This window comes from Suncus etruscus, chromosome 7, assembly GCF_024139225.1.
Source record: "Suncus etruscus isolate mSunEtr1 chromosome 7, mSunEtr1.pri.cur, whole genome shotgun sequence".
NCBI lineage: Eukaryota > Metazoa > Chordata > Mammalia > Eulipotyphla > Soricidae > Suncus > Suncus etruscus.
This window is the reverse complement of record NC_064854.1, coordinates 108083681-108101157: the sequence shown is the minus strand read 5'-3', so window position 1 is coordinate 108101157 and position 17477 is coordinate 108083681. Positions and strand designations below refer to the sequence as shown.

At 41.9% G+C, this 17477-nt stretch overlaps 1 protein-coding gene and 1 non-coding gene across 2 annotated transcripts in view; both read right to left on the bottom strand.

Moving 5' to 3' along the window:
- The window catches only part of MAGI1 (membrane associated guanylate kinase, WW and PDZ domain containing 1), a 763677-nt gene that overhangs the window by 661409 nt on the left and 84791 nt on the right, over positions 1-17477 (bottom strand).
- Positions 12566-12672, bottom strand: LOC126015035 (U6 spliceosomal RNA). The gene has a single exon (XR_007497941.1). It is a non-coding gene; the product is annotated as a U6 spliceosomal RNA (small nuclear RNA).

Sequence of the window (17477 nt, the reverse complement as noted above, 5' to 3'; positions counted from 1 at the left end):
CGGAGCAATATCTGAGCACAGAGCCAGGAGTATCTCCCTGAGCACCACCCACTGTGGCCCAAAACCAAAAATAAAATAAAATAAAATTATGTTTGTACTTTTTCTTTATACACAGAATAACAATAAATTGTGGTGCATCTAATAACTATAAGAAGCATAAACAAAAGTAAGGCCAACATTAGACATCTGAGATTCCTATTGATGACAAGGCCACTGTATTGTTTTTGCTGTGGCCCACATTCATAATTGAAGGAAGTGCTCAAGTTCAGTTAGCGCCAAGGGAAAATGTCATTCTTTTTTTATCTTTTTTTTTTTTGTTTGTTTGTTTTTTTGGTGTTTGGGTCACACCCGGCTGTGCTCAGGGGTTACTCCTGGCTGTCTGCTCAGTAATAGCTCCTGGCAGGCACCGGGGACCATATGGGACACCGGGACTCGAACCAACCACCTTTGGTCCTGGATCGGCTGCTTGCAAGGCAAACACCGCTGTGCTATCTCTCCGGGCCCGGAAAATGTCATTCTTAATCCACTCGGATGGATGTCTTGATTTCTCTCCACAAGCTTCTTGGGGGGTTCACAGACTGCAGGTGAAGACACTTCAATGCCTGGGGAACTGCCAAGTCAGTTTTTGAAAAGGGACCCCCAACCCCAGGGCATTATTGCGCCTTGCTTGGCTCATCTTAGTCTGGAGCTCATGACTCACAATTCCTGTTTTTGACTACAACCAAACCAATATTCAAAGGAAGTGTTTGCCCTTGTTTTTTTTTTCTCCTGATACCCTTGAACTCCAAAGGTCACAGGAAGAGCAGTAAGGAATGTCTATTTAAAGGGAGAAAGTAGTATTACCCTCAGCCCCCCCAAAATAACTTTTGATATAATGATGACTTTCTGTGTGTCAGAATCTTCAACAATTTTCAATGCTCTAGACTGATTTTCAGTGCCATCCCATATAATTCTACTTTAAAAACTTTATACCAACTGTACGTTAGGTGCTGCCTTAAGGACTGCAAATATTTGCTCCTCCATCTTTAATACTACCACCTTCTGAGTTGAATCCACTGGGCACTATCCACTTTACAGTGAGGGAAGAAAACAGACTCAGATGGGCGGTTCAGGGAAGTGCCAAGGACACTCAGCTGAGCTGCTGGCAGAGATCAGCTGCTGTGTGTTTGAACGAAAAAAGACACTCCCAATCAGTGATCAGTGGAACCTCAGGACTTGCCTAGTGAGCAAAGGTCACTACCACCCTTCATTCCATGTTATTAAATCACTTGCTAAAATTAAAAAAAAAAAAAAAGAAGAACTGGATCAGATAAGAAAGCCACTTTTACACCTTTGGTCCTATTTAGCACAGCTTTCAAAATTATACCAAATAAATGCCTTTTGATTTTTTTTTTTCTCTCTGAAGAGCAACAAAGCGCCTCTGTATCTTAAGGCAGCCAATACTGAGCCTGGCATTTCCCCCCCCTCTTATCTCAAATATGTTCCAGGAGAATCTCAGCACAGAGATAAGCCAAGTTTCTACTTCAGCACACCAGTTTAGAAGAGATTACAAACATACTTGAATTAACCCAGCAAGAGAAAGACAGAGAGAGCTCAGTTCCTCAGGGTCTGTCACTGTTGACACTCAGGTTGCCAGGACGAACCAGGCCCCGCCTGTGTCAAGAGCTCAGCAGAGAGGTTTCGGTCTGGGAAACCAGCCCTACAGGTGTATCCAGGGAGGCAGGTGTACAATGCACCACATTCTTCCCTCCTGCGAACAAGGGAAGGTCTGTGTCATGCTGTGCCCAGCTCCCAGAGCCAGATAAGCAGCGTTCAACCAATAATAATCTCAACCCAAACAGTTTAGCTAGCTGCCATTCTAGAACACAGAAACTCAAGTGGTTTTGCATGCCAAGCTCTGAATGCAAGCTGCAGATAATGGTACAGTACGATTTATCTAGAAGAATAATGCTCATGAGGTAAACTAAAACTGCGGCAAGAATTTTAGGGGACCAATCACATCTATCAACATGTGTGCCTCTGATAATTGATGGCTACTTTTTAAAAGGTCCCAGATATTCATTTAAAACCTTCATCATTTTCATTTGGCTGTGTGAACTGGCATCACTTTCTGAAATGATAGAATCTCCATGGTAGTTATAATATTAAATAAAATGACTTCATTTCCTCTAGAGAAATATGTTTACATCAACCCCCATGCACTGACAGTCAAACATTCAGGACTCCAGGATCAGGGGCAAAAAGTCAAATCTATTAGGCCCTGGATCGGTCTCAGATTAACGACCTAGGGGGAATAAGTGAATGAGAAAATATTGTCAAGATTTGGGGTAATAACATTTTGGGGCCAGAGGAAATTTCTTGGAGTTAGCACTTTTGTTTCTAAAAAACCTCTGAAGTCATTTGTTTCCCACAGTTTTTTCTCAGAAGCTACTTTGTGGGAAAGAAAGCCCATTCCTAGGCAGCAAGCCAGTTTGAACTGGGTTATTCTAAAAGCAGCCAGTCCCCCAGCCAATGCTGGGCAAAGGGGGGTCAGTTCTTGCCAAGGTAGTTCATTTTACCCAGGTAAAATTTTTTACGAACAGGGAATGATGTCTATGCCATAGCACATTATGAAACAAACCAGAGACAGTGGGTTGGTTGAATGAACTGTGAGATCCCAGGACTATGCTTTAAATTACAGGGGAAAGAGTCTTGCCAAACTTTGAAATGGTTTTATCTACAGAGAAGAAGGGTGTGAGATACACTGAAATCATGCACTGTTTGAAGAGAAAACAGCCATGATGTGAGTGAGGACTGAGATGCTGAAACTCAACAGCTTCACATTCAAGTCCCAGCTCTGTGGCTTAAAACCCAAATGCTCTTAGTCAAGTCACGGACACAATCCTGGTTTCAGATTCCTCACATGTAAATTAGCAGGTAAGACACTTGAGAATTAAGCGAGCTGATAGATGCTAAAGTAAGTCCTACTATTAGTACTTCTGCATTTCTGACATTTTACTTTGAAACATTCGACATTTGGGAGCTTCTGGGGGTTGATTTCCTTTTTCTTTGGGGGTAGGGCATGGCATTAGGGGCTACTTCCTGCAGTGCTCAGGAGTCCACAAAGTGGCTCTGTTTGGATCCAGATTCTTATGGCATGCAGAGTATGTATTCCTTAAAAGGGTGGGCAGGGTACACCATATCTAATTGTGCTCAGGGCTTTCTCCTGAAGGGCTCTGTGGAGCTTACTGGATGCTGAGGATTAAATCTGCCTGCAAAACACTATCTCTCTAGCCTGTACTCCAGTCCTTGGGGCTATCTCCCTGGCCCACATTGCCATTACTTGTTGTTATTGTTGTTGGGGGTGGGGTCGCATCAGGTTGCAGTTGGACCACACCTGATAGTGTCTGGAAGTGCAGAGCTCTGTGTCTGGGATTCACTCACAGTGGTACTCTGGGAATCTTGCAGTGCTGGGGCTCAATGCCAGGTCTCCCACATGTAAAGCATGTGCTCAGTCAGCCCTTTGAGCAAGCTCTCTAGCCCTCATATGTTTGTCATTTTTAACATAGTCCTCCTAGCCAAAGAAATAGCATTATTGTCTCCATAAAGACATGAAATAACGAAGGCTAAAAAAAAAAAAAATTACCTAGCTTTCCCCCAAATATGCTCCTTCTAAGAAGTGATATTAAGAAAAAGCAAACCTATGTCCACTTAGGTCCACTGTACCCCAATCAGGAGTGATTCCTGAAGTCAGAACCAGAAATAACCCTCTAGCACTGCCCGTTTTGGTCCAAAATCAAAAAATAAGATTAAATTTAAAAGAGATGATGGTATACACACAGGGGGTGGAGTAGGGCAAATTAAAGAAAACATAGTGAGTGTATACTTTACAAAAGGAACAAAATGGGGTGGGGGACATTGCTGGTGATACTCAGGAAAACAAGATAATCTTAATAAACAACTAATGTATTGCCACCAGGTAAACCCTTTAAGCCCCTGAGATGTAGGAATCATATTAGCTGAGACTCCCCACTGGCAGGACCAATAAAATAAAGCAATGGCCCCAAGTAGAAAATAAAGCAGCTCAGAAGAAACTGTCATCTTCCGGGTTATCCTAAAGGCTCAGAAGAGGTAACTAGATAAAGCCAGTGGGTCTAACATGCATGCAATCCACAGGACACCTTCCCATTTTTTCTTCCTCTTTGAAGTGCGCTCAAAAGAAATCTTTCACTTGGCGGTTGTGTTCTCTGTCCATCTTTATTTCTTTTTCCTCTCCCATTTCGGGAACTGCTATGGCTTGCTTTCAAATAGCAAAATGACAAGCTCTGATGGCTGGAAATGCCACCTCCTCCTGAGCAAAGTGTGGAACCGGAAAGAACCACAGCCCAGCTGCCAATCACTATCTGGACTGGGCTGAAGGGCTGTGTTTGTTTTCAGAAGAGGATTGCAAGGAGTTGACAAAGGAAAAACAAAGCACTTCTGTGTCAAAACACAAGGCGAAGAATGATTTCCTTCTCACTGTCCCTGGTGTCAAAAGCACAAATATCTAAGGAGGCCAGGAATTGGGGGGGTGTTTATGGTCCGCTGGGCCATAAACAAGCCATCATCCTGCACAGCAAACAGAACGGATATAAGGAGGGAGGGGCATTTTGAGTGAATTTACTTTGTTTCCCCTAAAAATAGATAAGCCAAAATAAATTTGGGAGTGTTCCAAAGCAAAGTTGCCAGTTGCTTCTTCCTGTGACTCAGAGTAACCTTGTCACTTCTGTTGCATTGAGACTAAGGGCCAAAACCTAAAGCTTCTTACATGGCCCGGACTTACTCCTCAGACCAACCCTGTAAAGAAACTTCTGTGGCAGGTGAGGGAAATGAGGTCCCTGAAGACTAATTGCAGCATCCTGGGTTTGCTGTTGGCTTTTGAATTCTGACTCATCAGATTCTGGTGACTGGAATCTAAGAAGATTGGTTCCAAATCAGTTGAAATCAAACTGCCACAAAATGGCCCTTCAATTCTGGGAGATGTAAGGAGAACCTATGTTTGGCTGCTGACTTAAAAAGTTCCACCTATAAATCTCATCAGAACACCCAGAGACTTTTATGACCCTTTTTTGGTTTGGTTTAGTTTTTAGTTTGTTTCGGGCCACATCCCAGTGATTGCTCACCATCTTATCTTACTTCCTCTGATCTCATGCATCATTCCTGGTAGGGCTTAAGGAACCCTATGGGATGTCGGGGATCTAACCCAGGCTCATTGCATGCAAACAAATGCCCTACTATTGATTCTATCATCTATCCTGCTTCCTATCCTGCTATAAGTACTACTGATACAGCCACAATTTATGACCCACTTTTAAAAATGTAAAATATGGGGCTGGGAGTGATAGCACAGCAGTAGGGCACTTGTCTTGCACGCACCAACCCTGGATGGACCTGGGGTTCAAATTCCTTGGCATCCCATATGGTCGCCCATGACTGCCAGGAGCAATTTCTGAATGCAGAGCCAAGAGTAACCCCTGAGTGCCACCAGGAGTGACCACCACCATCCCAAAAAAAGTAAAATAAGCATATTGGGGACCAAAGTTTAGTGTGTTTAGTGTGTAGGGCATTTGTGCCTTGCATGTGGTTGACGGTTAATCTGCAAAACGTCATATGGTCCCCAGGCCCCACCAGGGCTTATGTCTGAGAGTAGAGCATGGAATAAGCTCTGAACACCACCAGGTGTGGTCCAAAACCAAACACAAACAGAGGTTGTTGTTGTTTTTTTTTTAATTTCTTAACCATTTAAAAAGTAGTAGGTTTAAATGGCAAAGCCAAGGTGCTAAAGCAGAAAGAAAATAATGGAAATTCATATACTATTAACAATAGAAATATAAACTAGAGCCAGCTCTCTCTAGATTTTCTTCCAGAATTAAATAAGTAAATAAATTATCTATTATGACATGATATTTACAGTTTGCCTCTGGAGTACAGCCTTTAGAACACGAGTGAACTTTTTGAATGAAAAAGAAAAAGACAAAGTGATCATAATGATGGCAACTTTATTCATAATAGTCCAAATCACAAGCAACACCAATGTCTTCAAAAGTAGAATCCATGAGTAAATATACTAATAAAAGGTGAAAATTTAGGAGCCAGAGAAATAGCACAGAGGGTAAGGCTTGCTTTGCAAGCAGCCAACTGAGGTTCAATCCCCAGCATTTCTGAGCACAGATCCAGGAGTGATCCCTGAGCACTTCTGGGTGTGGCCCCAAAATTAAAAACAAAAAGGAAGATAGTACAAGTGTAAAACTGCTTAACCTAAAATTGCTTAATTGGTTCAATCCTGGGCAGAATACCTTGAGAACTTCAAGGTAACCCTTGAGCACAGAAGCAGAAGTATCCGCAAACACTGCCAGGTGTACCAAAACACAATGACATTCCCACACACACACCCCAAAAAAAAAAAGAAATCAACTTTATGCAACAAGAATCAGCTTAGAGCGTAATATTGAGAAAACAAAGTACAAAAGAGTACACACTGAAATCACACACAGTTCCAAAATATACAAAATTCCTCAGTGAAGAGAGAGGTCAAGAGAGTGGCAACCTATAGAGTGGGCAGTGAGTCCATGTCCTTGATCGATATGTCCAGGGCAAGTTCTGAACTGGTATTAGCCAGAGAACCTGCCTTTTTTATTTTTGCTAACTTACCCACAATACACTGAGCATATCAAGCTTCCCTTTCAAATGTCTGCCTCCCTCTCCCTTCCAAACAAACAAACAAAAAAATCTCATAAAACATGACATTATAACAAGACTTTTTAGAGTCATAGAGAAAAATAAAATCGGGTACCTAGAAAGACATGTTAAATTTAGCTCAATGGGTGCAAGGCATGATGGATCAACTTTGCAGAGACAGTGATTCTGTAGTACTTTTAACAATGCTTCTATTAAAGAAAGAATTAGTTATTGTGACTTTAAGGGATGCAAACATATCATCTCAAGAAAAAGCACCCACGAAATGTCTGTACATAGGATATGGAACCCATGTTCCAATAATGAACACATTGAGTTGTTTAGCAAATAAAGTTCTGAACCAAGGTTTATAGGATGTGGGGGTCACTTAGCATAAAGGGTTGCTTGACCTCCAACAATGATGCAAGAGAGAATAGGGCTCTGTGTCCTGAAGTCCCATGTCATTTCTATGGTAAGAGACAATACCCAGAACCCCAAGGGATGGTTCAGAAGGAAAAAACTCAATATGGCGACAGCGACCACAGTTCTTGTTCAAATACCTAGCACTAAGTATAGGCCTCTGAGTAGCAGCAGATGGCATTCCTGAGACAAAGAGAATGCCCATAGTAGAAAGCATTTAATTTTATATTTTTTTAAAGCTTAATACTTTAAACCATCTGCCAACAGCCTCCAAACTGGACAACTAGGGTTACGTCTAGAAGGAGTCAAACCTAGAAAGCATTTTAGAGTGTTTCTCCCATCTATTAAAGCAAGAATAAGATTTAAAACCTCTGAAAGTCTCTACAAGGTATGGCAGCCCCCAAAAGCGAGCCTTTGAGGTTCAAAATTAAATTTTTTTTTCTTCAGCTTCTTCACTTACCTGGATCTCAAAAATATTTTAAGTTCACCACTTCTCTTTTTTCCCTGCTAGCTGGGCCCTTTTAGTGTTTGTTCCTTTGTAATGGGGTCCCCTTAGTGAAACTGCCACTATGTCTTCATTTGTACAATTATTTGATTCCCCCACCAAGAATCTCACTCTTTTGCCCATCTGTTACTCTCCAAGGCAGAAGCTTGAGGAGATACAAACATCATAGGTTCCTGATAATGTCTTTATGAATACATTTGCTTTTAATATCAAAAATAATCAACAACAGAAACAAATCTCTCTGTGTTCTTCTCAAACCATCAGACCACAGCCTGGTATGTTTCAGGAGTGATCTAAACACACCCCAGATGGGCTTTTAGAAAGGCAGGCAATTTTCCTGTGAGCCTGGATTCCCCATGTGGAAACATGCCCAGAAAGGCTTGCCTAGATAAGGAGAAAGTGATGTCTAGACAATTCTGCTTTAGCCTTCTGCTGGGAAAACCTCCAGCTATTTCGCTGAACCTCATTTAACCAAGTCATAGTTCACATTTCACAGATTCCACATGAGGGTTTAAACATCTTTGGCGAGGAGAGCTGGGGGAAGGGTGGGCAGACATCTGTCTTTTGAGTGGTTTCTAACAAACCGATAAGTATAAACCTTTCTAAGAAGACTAGCATGTCACTGGTCTCTGTGGTTGCAAACATAAAGGGCGTTTGTCCTATGACATTACTCCAAAGGGGTGATCGCAATCTTAATTACAATATTTTCTCTTGAATTCAGAGAGTAGAAAATCACGAAGAAGCAAATCACCCAGATTTAGTGCCAAAATTGTTTCTTGCTGTCCATACAAATACACAAACGTGTCCAGTGAGCAGAACTGGATAGGTAGGTGGTTCATTACTTCCCCTTATAAATTCCCCCACCTTTGTTTCTGTGTAATTCCTCCCATCCTTCTTCCTATGTGGCTGCAAAAGAAAATATTCCAAGAACTGGTTTTAAATTCCCCCCTTACAGTCACGCCTTAACTATTCTCACCTCTTATTTTCACTGACTTCTGGCATCTGATCTCTAAGGTATAAGCTCCCAGTGGGTGGGGATTTATGTCTTTTCCATGCTATAGGCAGTGCTGAGCACAAGCTAATCTAACATTGAAAGCATGCTAAGACTAAGGGCCAAATAAATAAAGAAAAATTCAATTTTTTTTTTGTGTGTGTGGTTTTTGGGTCATACCCGGCAGTGCTCAGGAGTTATTTTTGGCTCCATGCTCAGAAATTGCTCCTGGCAAGCACGGGGGCCCACATGGGACTCTGGGATTTGAACTGATGACCTTCTGCATGAAAGGCAAACGCCTTACCTCCATGCTATCTCTCCGGCCCCAAATTCAATTCTTTTTATGCTTTGAAACAATACAAAATCCCATAATAACCTAGGGCATGGGAAACACACTTGGCAGTGTTAGGGCAAAAGGAGAGATGCAAGTAGTATCTGGGACCAAACCCAGGGCCTTACATATAGGAGGTAAATGGTTACTACTTGAGTTCATCCCCTGTATAAAAGTCCTTTAAATATCCATAACAAGGACAAAATGAAGGGCAGATGGTCCAGTTTCCATCTGATATACCCACCTAGCAGCCCATTTCCTCTTGCGAGATATCAGATGTAGGACACCAGCCTTGCCCAGTTGAAAAATTACTCAACACAAAACCATAGAAATAAGTGACCTGAGGGGAACAGTTACACTAATTAGTCCAGAGGGCAAAAGAAGGAGATATGGGAAGTATGCTGGGAACAGAGGTGGAGGGAGTACAACAATGGTGGTGGGAGTGCCCTGATTCATTGTCACTATGTACCTTAAATATTACTGTGAAAGATTCATAATCTACTTTGTTCACAATAAAAAAAAAAAAAGAAAAAGAAATAATTGACCTTGAACTTGATACTTACTTAGTTACTTACTTACTCATAGCATTTTTACTTTGAATTCATTCAGTGATTCAGCCCATCTTTTCTGAAGTGGTGGTTGTACTGGTGTATTGTAGTACAATTCCAATTTTTCAATCATATAGGCAAACTGAATGCTCTCAGCACTGATTTAGTGAATAGGATCTTGGAAGATTCCATTTGTAAATAAAGTTGCAAAACAAGAAAGAATAAAAATATTTGTGGTTTCTATATGGCTAACTATGTAATTAAAAATACTTTTTAGGGGCCTGAGTGATAGCACAGTGGTAGGGTGTTTGCCTTGCACACAAGTGACTCAGGATGGACCTAGGTTCGATCCCAGCATCCCCTGTAGTTCTCCCAAGCCTGCCAGGGGCAATTTCTGAGCACAGAGCCAGGAGTAACCCCTGAGCGCTGCCAGGTGTGGCCCAAAAACAAACAAAAAAACTTTTAAATATACTAAGGCTAATTATCTTGATAATATATTAATGGCAAAGTCTTGTCACTATATAGTGCCTCAAAAAACACTCAGGTGGAGGGACCAGAAAGCGTTCAATGTCCTATGGCACATATTTTGTGTGCAGGAGGCGAATTAAATTCAATCATATGACCCGCTGAGAACTGCTAGGGGTAACCCCACAAGCACCATGCTAGGAGTAGCCTCTGAATACTGCTGTGTATGCCTCTTTCCTCCAAAACAAAAGCACCTTATAAAGAGCAGATAGATAGCCCCATTTCTAAAAATGGTCAAGAAGTAAGCTGACATTATTTACACCATTTGTTTTGAATCTCAGGCTTTCCGATAAAAATAGAGTCCATTTCTCTTACCCCAGACATGCCTGTTAGGTGTCCTTTCATGAAGTTTGTGCCTGATAAACGTCAGAAATATTCCATTTTATAAACAAGAAAGATATATCAAAATGCTTGGATAGAGACAGGAGTTGGGGGAACCACCTGAATAATCAGCTAAGTTATTTGGAAAAGGTTATTTCTCTAATTGGCACAGTTACTTGCTATAATTTGGCATTATGCTCAACAAAAGGTTGTTTTTCTTCTATTTTCTTGCATCAGTAGTTTCAGGAAAAGAAGCAATCATATTGAGCTAATTTGTCACCGTGAACACTGCCCTAAATTGAATTATTCATTATATTCAAGTTTTGCTCAGCGCCTTAAACATGCACACACACACACATCCAAAAGCATATACATGTAACTCATGTATGCCTACATGCAGATACACACAAACTTTCCAACTCAGTCACCTATGAAGATGAGCCATGACATTGCAGAATCAAATAAATTGGAACAGGGGTCAGAAAGATAGTATAGTGCTTGCCTTGCACAAGGCTTATCCAGGTTTGCTCCCTAGAACTCCAAATGGTCTCTTGAGTCCCACCAAGAGTGCAGAACCAAGAATAGGCCCTGAACACTGCTGGGGGTGGGGGAAGTTTGGAAGAGAGAAGTCATAGCAGAGTAAATATAAGTAAGTTTCATCTTATGAACAGACTATAAAGGATATGAAAAGTATTGGGTGTATTCTTTTATATCTTTGTGGGGAAAAATAAATTACATGTTTCAATAAGGGGGCAGGGGACACTCCACCATCCAAGCAGTCACTTCTAACAATACTTGACCAGGCTGTGTGGGTCAGACAGTTCAGTGGTTAGATTCAAAGAGCCTGGGCTGTTAGAGGCCATCAGGATTGCACTGAATGGTGCTAGGACTCAAATTTGGGGCCTCCTATGCAAGACATGCACTCCAGTCCTCTGAACTAGCTACCAAATCCTGTTCCAGTAATGTTAATAAAAACAATCAGAACCTAATATAGAATGGGTGGTTCACAACGTTTTCATAATCTTAAGAGCCTCATGCCAAGTTCGTATATTTGTACTATTTTATGTAAGTCTCACAACATTCCTAAATGAGAAGAGGGAAAAACACAAAAGCAGTGAGCTTTGCCTACTCTTTTCACTTATTTAGCTCAAGATCTGATACAGCAGGGTAGAGGGAAGCTAGGTACTTAATTAAATTTGTTGACTACAGATAAACCCTTTTCTTTTTCATATTTTAAACAAATGCAGTCCAGAAAGTTTATGCAACTTGCTCCAAACCACAAAGTCAGAATAAATGGGGATAAGCCAGGCTTCCAATGAAACGCAATGGAATTCCAGGATCCAATCATTTAATTTTGGTCCTTTTTTTTTTTTTTTTTTTTTTTTTTTTTGGTTTTTGGGCCACACCTGGCAGTGCTCAGGGGTACTCCTGGCTATCTGCTCAGAAATAGCTCCTGGCAGGCACGGCGGACCATATGGGACACCGGGATTCGAACCAACCACCTTTGGTCCTGGATCGGCTGCTTGCAAGGCAAACGCCGCTGTGCTATCTCTCCGGGCCCTAATTTTGGTCCTTTTAATATTGCCTTTTATTTATTTACATTGGGGCTAATGCTGGTATTAAGCCCAGCCTTCTGAATGCAACTCATGTGCTCAGTCCACTAAGCTACATCTCTGGCCCTTCATATCACTCTTTTATTTTTTCCCCCATTTTTTTCTTTATTTAAACATCTTAATTACATAAATGATTGTGATTAGGTTTCAGTCATGTAAAGAACACCCCTTTCACCAGGGCAACGTTCCCACCACCAATATTCCTAGTCTCCCTCCATCCCACCCCACCCCCACCTGTACTCCAGACAGGCTTTCCAGTTCCCTCAATGATTCACATGATTATGGTAGTTCTCTGTGTAGTTATTTCTATAGCTGCACTCACCACTCTTTGTGGTGAGCTTCATGGACTGAGCTGGTGTTCCAGCCCTCCTCTCATTGTCTCTGAGGATTGTTACAAAAATGACTTTTATTTTTCTTAAAACCCATAGATGAGTGATACTATTCTGCGTCTCTCTCTCTCTCTCTCTCTCTCTCTCTCTCTCTCTCTCTCTCTCTCTCTCTCTCTCTCTCTCTCTCTCTCTCTCTCTCTCTCTCTCTCTCTCTCTCTCTCTCTCTCTCTCTCTCTCTCTCTCTCCCTCTGACTTATTTCACTCAGTATGATAGATTCCATGTACATCCAAAAATCTGGAAAGCTTCATGAATTTGCATGTCATCCTTGCGCAGGGGCCATGCTAATCTTCTCTGTATCATTCCAATTTTAGTATATGTGCTGCCGAAGCAAGCACCTTCATATCACTCTTAAGAGTGGAAAAAACGGGGCCGGGAAGGTGGCGCTAGAGATAAGGTGTCTGCCTTGTAAGCGCTACCAAGGAACGGACCGCGGTTCGATCCCCCGGCGTCCCATATGGTCCCCCCAAGCCAGGGGCGATTTCTGAGCACATAGCCAGGAGTAACCCCTGAGCATCAAACGGGTGTGGCCCAAAAACCAAAAAAAAAAAAAAAAAAAAAAAAAAAAAAAAAGAGTGGAAAAACACTCATTCTTATCGGATTACATCTCCACGGGGCAGATTTGGAATTCCTTCCTTCAGACGGAAATAAACCTCTTCAACAAAGGAACTGCCCTGCCCACATTGGCTATCTTCTCAGTTTCTCCTTCAATACATCTCTGTCCCCATTACTGGGATTTAGTGCCACTGATTCCTGAGAAGACCTCACACCCATGAGCAGTTGAGAGAAGGTAACCTGGTGTCCATTGATATCTCAGCACCTAACTGCTGGAGTAATTTACTTTCACCACACTAAACACTAAAATAAAAATCAGACTTGTCTTGAGAAATAGTACTGGCATCAACCCCAGTTCAAATCCCCAGTACTGTACACTGCATATGGTCACTCCTGAGTACAGGGCCAGAAACAGTCCCTGAGCACCAGTGATTGTAGTCCAAAATCCAAATCACCTCCCACAAATAAAAACCCAATTGAGGAAGGAAGGAGATGGAGGGGAGAAGAAGGTTCAAAATCTCCTTTTCATTCCATGTTGTTTTATATTCCTGGGTCAGGGAGATAATCTAAGAGCGAACTCTGCTAAGAACAGAGGCGTGAATAGAGAGGCTTTCTCTCCCCTCTACCTCTTCCTCCCTGGCCCTTTTCTTTCCCTTACACTAGTTCCCATTCTACAGATTCCTGTTTCTTCCCTTAAATTTTTCCTGGTCAGGATCCACTATTGCTTCTAAAGTTACATGTCTACCCTTCGCTTCTTTCTCTTCCAGATTTCAGATTATATAGCACTAACTCATCTCTTTGTGAGCAGCTTTATCTCCCTAAACAGAATCCTTAAAATCATGCAAATTCCCAGGCTTATCCTGGATTCATTTTCTGGGGATTCCCTGAGGATGTCCCTTTTTGAAGTTCTTCTGCTTTTTTATGACTACCCCAATATCAAGTGATATATAGTACCCATTTCTTGAATGACTGGCCACATAAATTAAAAAGAAAAAAGAATTCAATGAGATGTGGGGAACATCTGCATCCAACTCATCTATTTTGGGTGCTGATGATACCATGGAGTGTTTCAGGAAAACAAGCGTGCAAGGCCAAAGCTCCGAGGCATAATTAGCCTTGCTCTAAAACCTTCCAAGAAGGACAGAACTTACTGTATATATTTTCCTTAGCCAAGAAACAGATGTAGGGTGTAAATGACTTTCTATGGAGCATCTTCAAAGCAGATGCAACTATCTGATAAATGTTCCCTCTGCTTGGAGCATCCACTATCACTGAAGACTACACAGACTAAGATACCCAGTGTTAGAGAATCTTCCACCACTTGTGTTCTATACTCTTTGACTCCATCTGCTGCCATTCAACTACACCACCTGAGCTTTTATTTAACTTTGGAACATGTAATTAAATGTTTTACATGTCAACTTTGCATCAATAGACATATCAGAGTCAACGGCCAGCTAAATTAACTAATTCTAAAACCACTTACTATAATAAAAGCGAAATGATGCCCTTTTTTTGGTTTTTGAGCCATACCTGGTGACTCTCAGGGGTTGCTCCAGGCTATGCACACAGAAATCGCTCCTGGCTTAGGGGACCATATGGGACACTGGGGGATTGAACTGCACTCCATCCGAGGCTAGTGTGTGCAAGGCAAACAGACGCCTTACAGCTTGTGCCACCACTCTGGCCCAAAAATGATGCCATTCAAACAAAGAAACCTCTAGAATAAAGAGATTAGCACAATTTAAACAATGTGAAAGGCAGATTAGCACCGAGAATTAAAGTGAAAGCAGAAAGAATTGAATTTGAATGAGTTCAAAACTAAATTTGCCAGCTAAAAATTAAAAGCTAAAAACTCCATTTCAACCCCTCTGTTTCAAGTTTCTTTCTGGCTAAGGTGCAGATAGCAAGGTTTGCAGAGGGAACTTCTCTCAGAGAATGCTGATCTGGCCAAATACTGAAGAGGAAACCAATATGCAGTTTCTCAAAACATCTGATAGCACAGAGAGTAGGACATTTGCCTTGCACGCGGCCAACCCCAATTCAATTCCCGGCACCCCATGTGGTCCACTGAGACTGCCAGGAGTGATTTCTGAGTGGCAGAGCCAGGAGTAATCTTAGGGTCGCTGGGTATGGCCAAAAAAGCAAAAACAAACAGAACTCTGACATCTGTGACTCCATCAAAAATGAAAATTTTTTCCTTTCTTCTCTTCTTCCCATAAGAGATTCTGTATAATGAAGAAAGAAGCATGTTTCTCCAGCATCTAAGATGTGAAGGTGTTGACAAATGAAGATACTGCCAAATGATCTCAAGGTAATTCTTACACAGCTTTGTCAGCTGAAGCTCCAAAAGGAGAAAAAACCTGGGGGGGGGGGGGGTGGCTTTAACAAGATAAAAAAAAAAAATAACAGCAAGAGTTCCTTCTGTAATAGCTTGACCTTCAACAGCTTAGTCACATCAAAGTGATAGGTACAAGCACCCGTTTTCTAGAGTTCAGATAAAAGGGTGCCAACCACATCACCCCCAACCTCAAAAATCTTCACAACCAATAAAATTTCTCCATCTTGTGGGGGCTTGGGGCATTTTTTTTAAATTTGGGGACACACCTGGCAATGCTCAGAAATTATTCCTGCACTCAGAAATTACTTCTGGTGATGCTCAAGAAAACATATCAGATGCTTGGGATTAATGAACCCAAGTCAGCTGCATACAAGGCAAGTGCCCTGCCTGTTGTACTATTGCTCTGGCCCCATCCATTTTGTGATTTTTAATAGAGGGCAAAGCCCAGTGATGGGATCTCTACTTCCAGCCTATGCCACTATTGATACTAAGTGTTGGCTTGCTCATCTGCAAATAAAGATAATGTGCTTAATGTTAGCTTTGAAAATCAAATAATGCAAGATACATACATGCACAATACCAATCACATCATCACTTCCCCACTAAAATCAATGAAGTCTGTTAACATTTTTAAAATCACAAAATGAAGACCACAGTGGAAGAGCCTTGAACGAACCAATATAGATTCAATCCCTGGTACTCCATCTGGCCCCCTGAACCCTGCCGAGAATGATCTGAGCACAGAGCCAAGAGTAAACCTGAGCATCACCAGGTATGGCCCCCAAATAACAAAAGAAAAAAAAATCAAGAGTACTTAATTTTGAAGCAGGCAGGCAAGTAGATAAGCTCCCACCTCCCCATGGTGACAATGAATTCGTGGAAGTAATAAAACTAGCAATCTGAAAAGCTATTCCAACAGCTACTCTAGTGACCAATGTTTGATAAGATATTAAACTGGAGACAGAGCAGAGTCAGAGAAGATGGGATCCCCTCCCTGAGAAGCTCCAGCAGGAAAGAAGGCCAGCGTTAAGAAAGGAGATCAACTGATCCCTTTGCGAGTGCTCTTAACTTAGTTGGAATCCCCATGTGGGGCAGGCTGGGAGAAGCCCTATATAAACCAAGTTGAAATAAAGTATGCAGGCATGCACATGGTGCCTGAATGTACATGTCACCTCATATCACCTCCTGAGAAGTATTCTTTTTTTTTTTTTTTTTTTTGGTTTTTGGGTCACACCTGATGGGCTCAGGGGTGACTCCTGGCTGTCTGCTCAGAAATAGCTCCTGGCAGGCAAGGGGGACCATATGGGACACCGGGATTCGAACTAACCACCTTTGGTCCTGGATCAGCTGCTTGCCACTATGCTATCTCTCCAGGCCCCTGAGAAGTATTCTTTCCTGCTTCATGCTGTGTTGTTTCCTGGGCTCTCTTCACCTTTGGATAAGCCTTCGTTTTCTCTTGTGGGGGTTTTGGGGTTTTTTAATTTGGGGACAAATTTTTATCCTCTCCCTTCCTCAATAACTTCCAATAAAACCTGTTGTTTGTTTGGTTGGTTGGTTGGTTGGTTTGGTTTTTGGGTCACACCTGGTGGCACTCAGGGATTACTCCTGGCACGTTCAGGAGACCATATGGGATGTTGGGATTCAAACCACCTTCCATCCTGGGTCAGCTGCGTGCAGGGCAAACGCCTTACCACTGTGCTATCTTTCTGGTCCAAAACCTATTTTTTACTTCACTCCAACTCTACTCCTGAAATTCTTTTTTTGTAATGGAAAGCAAAGGACCTTAAAGGCCTGAATAAGATCTAAGACTGACTTTATTTTCCTGCAAAGAACAATTCCTCACTCCAGCCTGAATCCATGGCTCCCTGAGAAATCTAGTGACAGGGATCAACTCCCACTCCAGGCAGATCAAGTGGACCTTAGATGTAGCTGGATGGCCGTCTAATGGGACTGGCAGGACTTGAGGGCTGTGCTGTGCAGGACACTATCAGTCCTGGATTTCCTAACTAGTCCCAGGTGGCAAAAACGGAAAGAGAGAAAGAAGCTATACTCTTCTCTGACTGCCACCTCTCTTATCCCCACTTAATATAAGTCACCTGGGGACCTCCATTAGCATCAATTTCATGTGTTAAATGTTAAATATGCTTCAGAAATGTCTCTATTCTCAATGCTATACATAAACTGGTGCAGTTAATCCCTCAATAGCCCATGAATTTGGCACACTATTATCTCCATTTTATAAAGAGA